The sequence below is a fragment of the Aotus nancymaae genome, unplaced genomic scaffold (assembly GCF_030222135.1).
Source record: "Aotus nancymaae isolate 86718 unplaced genomic scaffold, 86718_ANA_hifiasm-v0.15.2.pri h1tg000028l, whole genome shotgun sequence".
NCBI classification, from domain to species: domain Eukaryota; kingdom Metazoa; phylum Chordata; class Mammalia; order Primates; family Aotidae; genus Aotus; species Aotus nancymaae.
Window position 1 is genome coordinate 21986344 of NW_026988441.1, and position 13031 is coordinate 21999374.

Here is a 13031-nt window from a genome sequence, read left to right on the forward strand (position 1 = left end):
CCCTGTTCCAATGATGGCCTTATGGGCCTCCTGTCTAATTCTGCCCCTTTCTTCTGCAGTAAATAGTACTAGGAGTAATTGTTGACAATCATCCCAGGTGGGGTGGTGGGTTTGTAAGACAGACTCTAGGAGCCCTGTGAGTGCCTGGGGCCTTTCAGAAAAGGGAGGGTGTTGAGCCTTCCAATTGTATAAGTCACTAGAGGAGAAGGGGATGTGGATGAATAAAGGGCGGCCCCGGCTACCTCCTTCCAGTGGGGGCGCCTCTTGAAGGGGTAATACCCTGGGTGGGTATGGAGCCCTGCTATGGGTGTGGAGTGGGGACAAGGGCTGGCTACCAATGCTGTCTGGAGAGGGGTGCTGAGACCTCTGTCCAGAGGGTCTAAAGTAAGGCGGAGGTAATTCTAGATCCTCTTCTGGGGCAGGGAGAATGGCCGGCGCAGTAGGGGACTTCTTTGGGCCAGCTAACATGACCCGAAGTCCAGCCTGTTTTATGCAGTGCTTTAGCCACAGGGGAGGCCGTTGGACTAAATCCAACCATTGGTCGATGTATGGAAACTGGTCAGGGTGTCCAGGAGTTTCTGCAACCGTTTTCCATACAGCCTGGGTAATTTTTGGGTCGTAGGTCCCAGTATCTGGCCACCCAGCTCCAAAAGATGGCCATTCTAGTTCACACACACAGTTTTTTCCAGGGGTTTTCACCCCATATTGGCCTGAGAACCCAACCTTGAAGTTGGCCATCATGCATTGGAGGTGGATACAAGGCCGAGAGCTAGACGACCCCATTTGTGTGTCTGTGTGTGTGTGTGTGTGTGTGTGTGTGTGTGTGTGTGTTTTAATGCCAAATTTCCCCCAAGAGATTTCACTAATTTAAAACTGGCTTCACTGAGGATTTAAACCAACAACCTTGCAGTTGCAAATGCTGCACCCTGAGGCGGTGTGGCCTGCCTGAAAGCCGGGTGGGGCTGGTGGCCTGAAGGAAAAAAAACACTTTTTGCGTCAGTTTAAAACGAAGCTCGCAGCCGCTGGGCTGGCTGTGAGTTCCCCACCCCTGCGGCTTTTGGTCACCTTGATACAGGGACCCTAAAAAGCATTAAATTCCTCTCTCCCTATCTGTCTTCTTGCTCTCTCTCTCTCTATTTCTGTCTTTTCTCCTCTTTCTCCACTGTTTTCTCTGTCTCCCGATAGTGACATGGGTCTTGTGGTTTTTGTAGTATTTGCAATTTTGGCAGGCATTATACTCGTGTTCTGCCCTTTCCAGCACTGGTTTTAAAAGTGCCTCTACAGCTAAATCTTGTAAGGAAAGTACAGTTAATTTAATGGGTCTGTCTTTTGTACAGGCTAGGAGAACAGGTGGAAGGGGCCAAGAGTGAGGATAGGATTCCCCTAAGAAGCCCCAGAGGGACCGGTAATAGGCCTTGAATAGGCTTAGTGCTGCTCAGGCGTGGTCTTCCCTTAAATGACACCTGACATCCAGTGGCCTTGGGAAAGTTGGAGAATGGCAAAACAAATGAACTAGGAGGTCCACAGGGTGTGAATTTTGAATCCACCACAGCGTACAGAGTTGACAAGAGATTTGCCAGTCTGTTCTTATTAAGCCGTGACACCCCACCTCCCAGCAGTCAGGGTGGTGCTAAAAAACTGATTAGGGGTGGGCTTCAGAGCACTGGCTGTAACAACACTTAATATCTTTTTGACAAAACAGACAATTATCTTGTTTCCACCCCAAACGGTCAAGAAGAGTTGGCACCTTTTTGTCTAGGAGTTGATTTCCCAGGACAGAGGAAAAACTACACCTGAGACGACACAGGCAGAATTCCCTTTTGGACATCAGCTGATGAAGGGAAAAGGAAATTATACCCAACACAGGCAGAAATACTCCTGTCTGGAGGGGGTGGCTGAGAGAACTTACAGGCCACAATGATTATAATAAGGAAGAAAACAAAAAGAGATAGGGCTAAAGCTATTTGCCATACGGCAGAGTCAGAAGAAGTGAGGCCTCAGTAGTAGAAGAAGAATAGGAGAAGGAAGGAGAACAGAGTTACTTCTAGGGGCATGAATTCAGTAAAGATCCCCTGCAGCCAGTGGTCTGTTACCCACTGTAGAATATCTTCCGCTCCAAGGGAAGCAGGCCTAAACCACTGTGTATCAGCCAACAGGAGTCTAACAAAACTGGTGAATCTATAGTAAAGACAGAACCACATATAGGATTGACAGAGAAAGGATGGGTGCCCCCCAGATGGGAGACCAATCTGATGCCTGCCCGGCCACGTCCCCAGAGGGATGTTTCAGAGCATCTTGGCTAAGGTGTACCTGTATAAACCCCGGGCCTGGTCACCTCAGAATTTTTAGTCCCGAGGTGAATCACCGTTATGCCTTATGACATCCCCATGGAACCGTGGGTGAAGGCCCACACAAGCCCTGTAGCCTTCCAGCCATGGGACTACATATATACACACTCACTCTCACTCACACTGAGGTTATGGAAAACAACCAAAAATTAAATTACCCGAGCCTCCCGTGAGGCAACCTGAGCCTCCAGTGAGGCAGCCTGAGCCTCCAGTGAGGCAACCTGAGCCTCCAGTGAGGCAGCCTGAGCCTCCAGTGAGGCAGCCTGAGCCTCCAGTGAGGCAACCTGAGCCTCTAGTGAGGCAACCTGAGCCTCCAGTGAGGCAGCCTGAGCCTCTAGTGAGGTAACCTGAGCCTCCAGTGAGGCAGCCTGAGCCTCTAGTGAGGTAACCTGAGCCTCCAGTGAGGCAACCTGAGCCTCCAGTGAGGCAGCCTGAGCCTCCAGTGAGGCAACCTGAGCCTCTAGTGAGGCAACCTGAGCCTCCAGTGAGGCAGCCTGAGCCTCTAGTGAGGTAACCTGAGCCTCCAGTGAGGCAGCCTGAGCCTCTAGTGAGGTAACCTGAGCCTCCAGTGAGGCAGCCTGAGCCTCCAGTGAGGTAACCTGAGCCTCCATTGAGGCAACCTGAGCCTCTAGTGACGTCTCACGGTAGGCTTGCCTGGTCAGAGTTGCAGTGACCGCGTCCAGTCCCCCAACTCAGACCTCCCTGATGGACTGGTCCCCTGATTTCCAGACCTGACTTACCTCTGGAGGTTCCCAGGACCCTGAGGAATTTCAGGTGAATGTTGGCCGGGTAGTTGCTTATCCTCCATGGGGCCAGAACTCTGGGGCCCTGGAACAACTCAAGGGGTGCCTCCCCTAGAGGTCCCCGAGGTGGGAGCAGCCACCCGGGTGAGACTCTGAGATGGCTTTTGTCTGGTGATAGACAAAGATAAATCTCACTGGGGCCTCCAGATGTTGTAGTGGAGCAAGCATAGAAAGTCAACACCAAGACAAAAGTATGCCAAATTGCAGGGTCTTTATTGCCAGCGGTCTTGGAGGACTCACATCTCTCCAACCTGTCACCCCGAAAGAAGGGTGTCAAGACCCTTTACCCATAAAAATCACCTTGGGAGTGAGGGTGAGGGGCGGGGGTGGGGGTGGGGGGCTTCAGACATTCTGAGGGCTAGTGGATTCTGTAAATCACCTTCTGGGTGGAGATGAGGGTGAGGGACTCTGCATGTTCCAATGGATTCCTGGGCGAAGATGAGGGTGAGGGGCTCCGGACATTCCGAGGGCCAGAGGACTTTTTGACATTCTGATTGTTACTTAAGTGGTTCACAAAAGTCAAGGTTAGCATTTGTTTACACATTGTCTGGGTAGGGTGACAATTACAGTCCTTAATTACTTATTCACATTTGGATTATAGAGAGCAGTTTCAACAGAAAGCTGAGGTATGGTAGAGGTATGCAGGTTTCTGGGGATTTTTACCATGTCACACTAATATCAGACAAGATAAACACAAAAAAGTTATTATAGTCAAAGAGGACATTTTGTGATGATAAAAGGTTCAATCCATCAAAAAGACAAAACAATTATTAATGTATATACAATTAACAACAAGCATCAAAATACATGAAGTAACTAACAAAAATAATGAGTAATAAACAATTTAACAATAATATTTGGACATTTTAGTACCCACTTTCAATAGTGATAGAAAACAAACCATAAAGAGATAATTTTTTTTCCCCTTCTGCCATGATTGTAAGTTTCCTAAGGCCTCCCCAGCCATGCTGAACTGTGAGTCAATTAAACCTCTTTCCTTTATAAATTATCCAGTCTCAGGTATGTCTTTCTTAGCAATGTGAGAATGGACTAATACAGTGGTTGTAATCAAAGTCAAATATAAATACGTGTTGAGGAGGATGTGGGTAAATCAGAACCCTCAAACACTGCTGGTGGGAATGTCAAATGGTACAGCCATTTTGGAAAAACAGTCTGGCAGTTCTCCAAACAGTTAAAGATGGACTTATCATACAACCCAGAAATTCTACTCCTAGATATATACTCAAGAGAAATGAAATTAGTGTGTGTATGATGCATCTTTTTTTATCCTCTTACTGTTAACCTAGCTCTGTGTAGTTTCTTGTACAGGTATGCTATAGATAGCATATTGTGAGTTTCTTGTACAATTGTAAATAGCATACTGCTTTTTTATCCAACCTGGAAGTCTCTGCCTTTTGATTGGTGTATTTAGACATACATATTTAGTGTGGTTATTGATTTAAATTGTGTTTTGATTAAAATCTACTATCTTAGCTTTTTCCAATTCACTTCATCTGTTTTTATTTCTTTTGTCTCCCATCATTTGAATTATTTAAATATTTTTATGATTCCATTTTATGTCCACTGTAGACTATTTATACCTCTTATTTCACTAGTAGTTGTCACAGGATTTATAATTTACATTTTTAATTAATCAGAGCCTATCTTTAATATACTCTTTTACATGTAGTCTTTTACATGTAGTCTTTTACATGTAATATACATGTATCTTACTTTACATGGAACATTTTACATGTGATATACATGTTTTACATGTAGCATAAAGACCTTCCAACAGTTCATCTCCAATTATTCCCTTCCATTCTGTGTGCTATTACCACACATTTTGCATAGGCTTACATGTGATATACATGTTTTACATGTAGCATAAAGACCTTCCAACAGTTCATCTCCAATTATTCCCTTCCATTCTGTGTGCTATTACCACACATTTTGCATAGGCATAAATATACAAATAATTCCTACTTATTTTTTGCTTCAGACAGTTGTCTTTTAGAGTAATTAAAAATAAAATGTATTTTACCTTCATTTATTTTATTTATGTTACTCTTTCAAGTTTCTGTCTGAGACTAAATTCATTTTGCTCAAAGAACTTCCTTTTACTTTTCTTATAGAGCACATCTTCAAGTGATAAATCTCTAATATTTTTTCCTGGAGAGGCTATTATGCCTCCTACATTTTGAAACCTATTTCATTGGGTGTAGCATTTTTGGTAGACAATTCACTTTTCTTTCATTACTTTAAAGATGTCACTCCATTGTCCTCTGCCTTGAAGGGATTCTGATAACAAGTGCCTTTGTTACTTTGTATTTAATATGTTTTTTTCCCCCTCTCTGGTTGCCTTCAGGATTTCTTTGTTTTCAGTTTTTAACAGATGGAAATTGACATGCCCACATATTTTAATTTTGTTTTTGAGGGTAGGTCTCTTTATCCTCCTTGATATTATCTAAGCATTTTGGATCTGTAGTTTGGTGTCTGTCATTAATTTTAGAAAATTTTTGGCCATTATTTCTTCAAGTCATTTTTCTGCCCCATTCTTTCTCTTTTCTTTCTGGAATTCCAATAATATATATGATACATTATTAGATATTGCCCCCCAACTCTTGGATGTGCTATTCTCTTTTATATTTGTTTCATAAATCTTATTTTCTTTGTGCTTCAGTTAGGAAATTTCTTTTGACCTGTCTTCAAATTCACTTAGCTTTCAAGCTTCCTGTTCACTCAGCTGTTCAGTTTTTTGATGAGCCCATCAAAGGCATTTTGACAGTTAATTTTAGGTGTCAACTTGATTAGGTTTCTTAGTCTTAAGTATAAAAAAAAATCTAGAAACCAGCAAAGCATTATTTTTGGGTGTGTTTGTGCAGGTGTTTCCAGAGGAAGTTAGCATATGAATCTGAATGAGCTAGGTGCAGAAGAGCCACCCTCCATATAGATGGGCATCATCCAGTTTGCTGGGGGGCCTGGAGAAAATGAAAACAGAGAAGAGGTGAATATGTTGATCTGTCTGCTGGAACTGACATATACTCTTCCTCTCCTGGCTTTGGACAATTCTGGGCTCCTCACTCTCATGCCTTTAACCTCAGTTTGAGAATTACACCATCAGCTGTCCTGGTTCTGAAGCCATAACACCAGTATCCTAGGCTCAACAGCTCACAGACAGCCTGTCTTGGAACTTCTCAGCCTCTACAACTGCATCAGCCAATTCCCATATAACATAGTTTTGATATTTGTCTCCACCCACATCTCATGTTGAATTGTAATTCCCAATGTTGGAGGTGGGGCATGGTGAGAAGTATTTGGGATCATGGGGGTGAGTGGATCTCTCATGAATGGCTTTGGCCATCCCTTTGGTGATAAGTGAGCTCTTGTTCTGAGTTTACATGAGGTCTGGTCATTTAAAAGTATGTGGTGCCTCCCCCCAACTCGCTCTTGCTCCTGCTCTAGCCATGTGACATGCCTCCCTTCACCTTCTGCCATGACTGTAAGCTTCCTGAGGCTTTCCCAGAAGCTAAGCTATGCCAGCACCATGCTTCCTGTAAAGCCTGCAGAACCATGTGCCAATTAAACCTCTTTTCTTCATCAGGTATTTCTTTATAGCAATGCAAAAATGACAACACACCCTAATAAATCCCCCTTCATACATCTATATCTACATCTATAGTCTCCTATTGATTTTGTTCCTCTGGGTAACCCTGACTAATTCAAATATCAATCGTTGTTTCTGTTTTTTATTTCTACCCTTTCCACTTAATTCTTCTTATAGTTTCCATCTTTCTTCTGGAATAACCCATCTGATCTTGTATGCTGTGCATCTTTTCCATTAAAATCTTTTAAGCTCAGAAATGGGGACAATTTTATTTTTGCTGGGTCTTTAATGTGGAGTTTTGTATTAATTTTTTTAGGAGTTAGACTGGGTCTGTGGCTTGTTGTTACTATGGTTACCCTCCAGGCACAAGAGACTTTACATTAGTCTAGTTGTAACTAGAGCAGTTGTTGGTTTTATGGGTTGTAGTAAGAGGTTCTGAATCCAGTATCTTTTCCTTCCACTTCCCCAGGTCTAGGGTATTTTTTCCTGCTCCCTTATCCCAGCTGCAATGAACTTTCTTAATGCCCTAAGTGCAACAACAGTCTTTGACACCCACTTTGTCCTGCAAATTAAGGCTTTTGTTCCCTAGGAGAGATAGAAGAGAATAACCTAAGTAGAGTTTTCTGCCTCTCCTGCAGTGATTATTTTTTCCTTCCCAAGGCCTCCACAAAGAAAACTTTCTCAAGATCCTCCCAGTCTTACCTGTGAGGGCCTGGTGGCATTTGAGGAGAAGAAGCGTGCAAAAGGCTAAACACCTGCCTTTGTATCTGCAGCCCCATAGGCTTCACATTGTTTCACCAGCGGGTTCTTGGCCTCCACCCACACACTCACTACTCTAACTGGATCCTTCCCACCAGTGTCTTGTGGCTTCTGCCCTTAGCTAAGCAACTGCCATGCCCCTGCTCCCTCCGAAGGCCCCTGTTGCCCTCCAGTTTTGGGGTTAGTGTTGTCCTGGGGCCTCGGCTCTCTGATGGGTTCAACAGAGGGTGTGCACTTACACATTGTTCATTTCTTCATATGTGGGAGGGAGGGATACTTTTTCCAATTCTCCACGTCTCTCCTTAAGCTTTATAATATATGCCTTGAACCTATCAAGCTTTAGGGAGAGGATCTCACCTTAATTTCCTTTTCCCTCAGAATTTTGTCCAACTGAAAGTATTCAAGGGGGCCTCACATCCTCCAATGAGTTTTTGCCTGAAACACTTTAATCCATTCAGAGACTTTAACAACAGGTATGAAAGCAATGTTCATAATTGCATATTTCTGTAAGGCCTTTGTCATTGAAAGTATTTTCTCAGTTCTAGCTTTTGCTGTTAGGGGTTGAGAAGGAGTTGCAACTCTTCCAACCCTAGAAGTCCCTGAGTATTCTCATTCATTCCTGCTTGCAAATCAGATAGTTATTTTTTAATATATCTTTTTCTTCTGATGCTTTGTCAGAAGCAGCCAACAACCACCACCACACACCATGAACATTCCATCCCCCAAACTCTCCCCAAGAACTGCAAATTTCTCTTCTGTCTCCCAAATTACTGCAGGTGATAGTTTTCTCAAATGTTTCACCACATCATCCCGTAGTTTGCCATCTTTCCGGCCTCTGCGAAGTTTCTTCAGTGCTCACTACTCCAGCACAAAGTCAATGCCATGCATTTTAGTTTTTAGTTTTGGTAAGACCTCTTTTTTTTTTAATTGCATTTTAGGTTTTGGGGTACATGTGAAGAACATGCAAGATTGTTGCATAGGTACACACGTGGCAGTATGATTTGCTGCCTTCCTCCCCTTTACCTATATCTGGCATTTCTCCCCATGCTATCTCTCCCCAACTCCCCATTCCCAGCTGTCCCTCCCCTATTTCCCCTCAACAGACCCCAGTGTGTGGTGCTCCCCTCCCTGTGTCCATGTGTTCTCATTGTTCAACACCCTCCTATGAGTGAGAACATGCGGTGTTTGATTTTCTGTTCTTGTGTCAGTTTGCTGAGAATGATGGTTTCCAGGTTCATCCACGCCCCTACAAAGGACACGAACTCATCACTTTTGATGGCTGCATAATATTCCATGGTGTATATGTGCCATATTTTCCCTGTCCAGTTTATCATCGATGGGCATTTCAGTTGTTTCCAGGTCTTTGCTATTGTAAACTGTGCTGCAGTGAACATTCATGTGCATTTGTCCTTATAGTAGAACAATTTATAATCCTTTGGATATATATCCAGTAATGGGATTGCTGGGTCAAATGGAATTTCTATGTCTAGGTCCTTGAGGAATCACCACACTGTCTTCCACAATGGTTGAACTAATTTACACTCCCACCAACAGTGTAAAAGTCGTCCTATTTCTCCACATCCTCTCCAGCATCTGTTGTCTCCAGATTTTTTAATGATCGTCATTCTGACTGGCATGAGATGGTATCTCACTGTGGTTTTGATTTGCATTTCTCTAATGACCAGTGATGATGAGCATTTTTTCATATGCTTGTTGGCCTCATGTATGTCTTCTTTTGTAAAGTGTCTGTTCATATCCTTCGCCCACTTTTGAATGGGTTTGTTTGTTTTTTTGTTGTAAATCTGTTTTAGTTCTTTGTAAATTCTGGATATCAGCCCTTTGTCAGATGTGTAGACTGCAAAAATTTCTTCCCATTCTGTTGGTGGCCGATTCACTCTATTGACTGTTTCTTTTGCCGTGCAGAAGCTGTGGAGTTTGATTAGGTCCCGTTTGTCTATTTTGGCTTTTGTTGCCAATGGTTTTGACGTTTTGGTCATGAAGTCCTTGCCTACGCCTATGTCCTGAATGGTTTTGCCTAGATTTTCTTCTAGGGTTTTTATGGTGTTAGGTCTTATGTTTAAGTCTTTAATCCATCTGGAGTTAATTTTAGTGTAAAGTGTCAGGAAGGGGTCTAGTTTCTGCTTTCTGCACATGGCTAGCCAGTTTTCCCAACACCATTTATTAAACAGGGAATCCTTTCCCCATTGCTTGTTTTTGTCAGGTTTGTCAAAATCGGATGGTTGTAGATACGTTGTGTTTCCTCCGAGGCCTCTGTTCTGTTCCATTGGTCTATATCTTTGCTTTGGTACCAGTACCATGCTGTTTTGTTTACTGTAGCCTTGTAGTATAGTTTGAAGTCTGGTAGTGTGATGCCTCCTGCTTTGTTCTTTTTGCTTAGAATTGACTTGGCTATGCGGGCTCTCTTTTGGTTCCATATGCAGTTTAAGGTGTATTTTTCCAGTTCTGTGAAGAAGGTCATTGGTAGCTTGATGGCGGTAGTGTTGAATCTGTAAATTACTTTGGGCAGTATGGCCATTTTCACGATATTGATTCTTCCTAACCATGAACGTGGAATGTTTCTCCATCTGTTTGTGTCCTCTCTTATTTCGTTGAGCAGTGGTTTGTAGTTCTCCTTGAAGAGGTCCTTTACGTTCCTTGTTAGTTGTATTCCTAGGTATTTTATTCTCTTTGTAGCAATTGTGAATGGCAGTTCGTTCTTGATTTGGCTCTCTTTAAGTCTGTTATTGGTGTATAGGAATGCTTGTGATTTTTGCACATTGATTTTGTATCCTGACACTTTGCTGAAGTTGCTTATCAGTTTCAGGAGATTTTGGGCTGAGATGATGGGGTCTTGTAGATATACAATCATGTCGTCTGCAAATAGAGACAATTTGACTTCCTCCTTTCCTATTTAAATGCCCTTTCTTTGTTTTTCTTGCCTGATTGCTCTGGCTAGAACTTCCAGTACTATATTGAATAGGAGTGGTGAGAGAGGGCATCCTTGTCTAGTGCCAGATTTCAAAGGGAATGCTTCCAGTTTTTGCCCATTCAGTATGATATTGGCTGTTGGTTTGTTGTAAATAGCTTTTATTATTTTGAGATATGTTCCATCAATACCTAGTTTATTGAGGATTTTTAGCATAAAGGGCTGTTGAATTTTGTCAAAGGCCTCTCTGCATCAATTGAGATAGTGGTTTTTGTCTTTGGTTCTGTTTATGTGGTGCATTATGTTTATAGACTTGCGTATGTTGAACCAGCCTTGCATCCCCGGGATGAATCCTACTTGATCATGTTGGATAAGCTTTTTGATGTGCTGTTGCAATCAGCTTGCCAGTATTTTGAAGATTTTTGTATCTATGTTCATCATGGATATTGGCCTGTAGTTTTCTTTTCTTGTTGAGTCTCTGTTGGAGTTTGGTATCGGGATGATGTTGGTCTCCTAAAATGATTTGGGAAGGATTCCTTCTCTTTGGATTATTTGGAATAGTTTCAAAAGGAATGGTACCAGCTCCTCTTTGTATGTCTGGTAGAATTCGGCTGTGAATCCATCTGGACCTGGGCTTTTTTTGGGTGGTAGGATCTTAATTGCTGCCTCAACTTCAGACCTTGTTATTGGTCTGTTGAGGGTTTCTACTTCTTCCTGGTTTAGGCTTGGGAGGATGCAAGTGTCCAGGAATTTATCCATTTCTTCCAGGTTTAGTAGTTTATGTGCATAGAGTTGTTTGTAATAATTTCTGATGATGGTTTGAATTTCTGTGGAATCTGTGGTGATATCCCCTTTATCGTTTCTTATTGCATCTATTTGGTTATTCTCTCTTTTCTTTTTTATTAACCTGGCTAGTGGTCTGTCTATTTAGTTGATCTTTTCAAAAAACCAACTCCTGGATTTATTGATTTTTTGAAAGGTTTTTTGTGTCTCTATCTCCTTCAGTTCTGCTCTGATCTTAGTTATTTCTTGTCTTCTGCTAGGTTTTGAGTTTTTTTGATCTTGCTCCTCTAGCTCTTTCAATTTTGATAATAGGGTGTCAATTTTAGATCTCTCCTTGCTTCTCATGTGGGCATTTATTGCTATATATTTTCCTCTAGAGGTTGCTTTAAATGTGTCCCAGAGATAAACATACAGAGATTCTGGTATGTTGTGTCTTCATTCTCATTGGTTTCAAAGAACATCTTTCTTTCTGCCTTCATTTAATTGTTTATCCAGTCAACATTCAAGAGCCAGTTGTTCAGTTTCCATGAAGCTGTGCGGTTCTGAGTTAGTTTCTGAATTCTGACTTCTAACTTGATTGCACTGTGGTCTGAGATACTGCTTGTTATGATTTCTGTTCTTTTGCATTTACTGAGGAGTGATTTACTTCCAATTATGTGGTCAATTTTAGAGTAGGTGCAATGTGGTGCTGAGAAGAATGTATATTCTATGGATTTGGGGTGGAGAGTTCTGTAAATGTCTATTAGGTTTGCTTGTTCCAGGTCTGAGTTCAAGTCCTGGATAGCCTTGTTAATTTTCTGTCTCATTGATCTGTCTAATATTGACAATGGGATGTTAAAGTCTCCCACTATTATTGTGTGGGAGTCTAGGTCTCTTTGTATGTCATTAAGAAATTGCCATATGTATCTGGGTGCTCCTGTATTGGGTGTGCATGTATTTATGATCGTTAGCTCTTCTTGTTGCATTGATCCTTTTACTATTATGTAATGTCCTTCTTTGTCTCTTTTGATCTTTGTTGGTTTAAAGTCTATTTTATCAGAGATGAGAATTGCAACTCCTGCTTTTTTTTGCACTCCATTTGCTTGGTAAATCTTCCTCTATCCCTTTATTTTGAGCCTTTTTGTATCCTTGCATGTGAGATGGGTTTCCTGGATGCAGCACACCGATGGGTTTTGGCTTTTTATGCAAATTGCCAGTCTGTGTCTTTTGATTGGGGCATTTAGTCCATTTACATTTAGGATTAATCTTGTTATGTGTGAATTTGATCCTGCCATTTTGATGCTAGCTGGCTGTTTTGCCCGTTAGTTGATGCAGATTCTTCATTGTGTTGATGCTCTTTACCATTTGGTATGTTTTTGGAGTGGCTGGTACTGGCTGTTCCTTTCTATGTGTAGTGCCTCTTTCAGGAGCTCTTGTAAAGCAGGCCTGGTGGTGATGAAATCTCTGAGTACTTGCTTGTTCGCAAAGGATTTTATTTTTCCTTCACTTATGAAGCTTAGTTTGGCTGGATATGAAATTCTGGGTTGAAAGTTCTTTTCTTTTAGGATGTTGAATATTGGCCCCCACTCTCTTCTGGCTTGTAAGGTTTCTGCTGAGAGATCTGCTGTGAGTCTGATGGGCTTCCCTTTGTGGGTAACCCGACCTTTCTCTCTGGCTGCCCTTAGCATTTTCTCCTTCATTTCAGCCCTGGTGAATCTGACGATTATGTGCCTTGTGGTTGCTCTTCTTGAGGAATATCTTTATGGTGTTCTCTGTATTTCCTGGACTTGAATATTGGCCTGCCTTGCTTGGTTGGGGATGTTGTC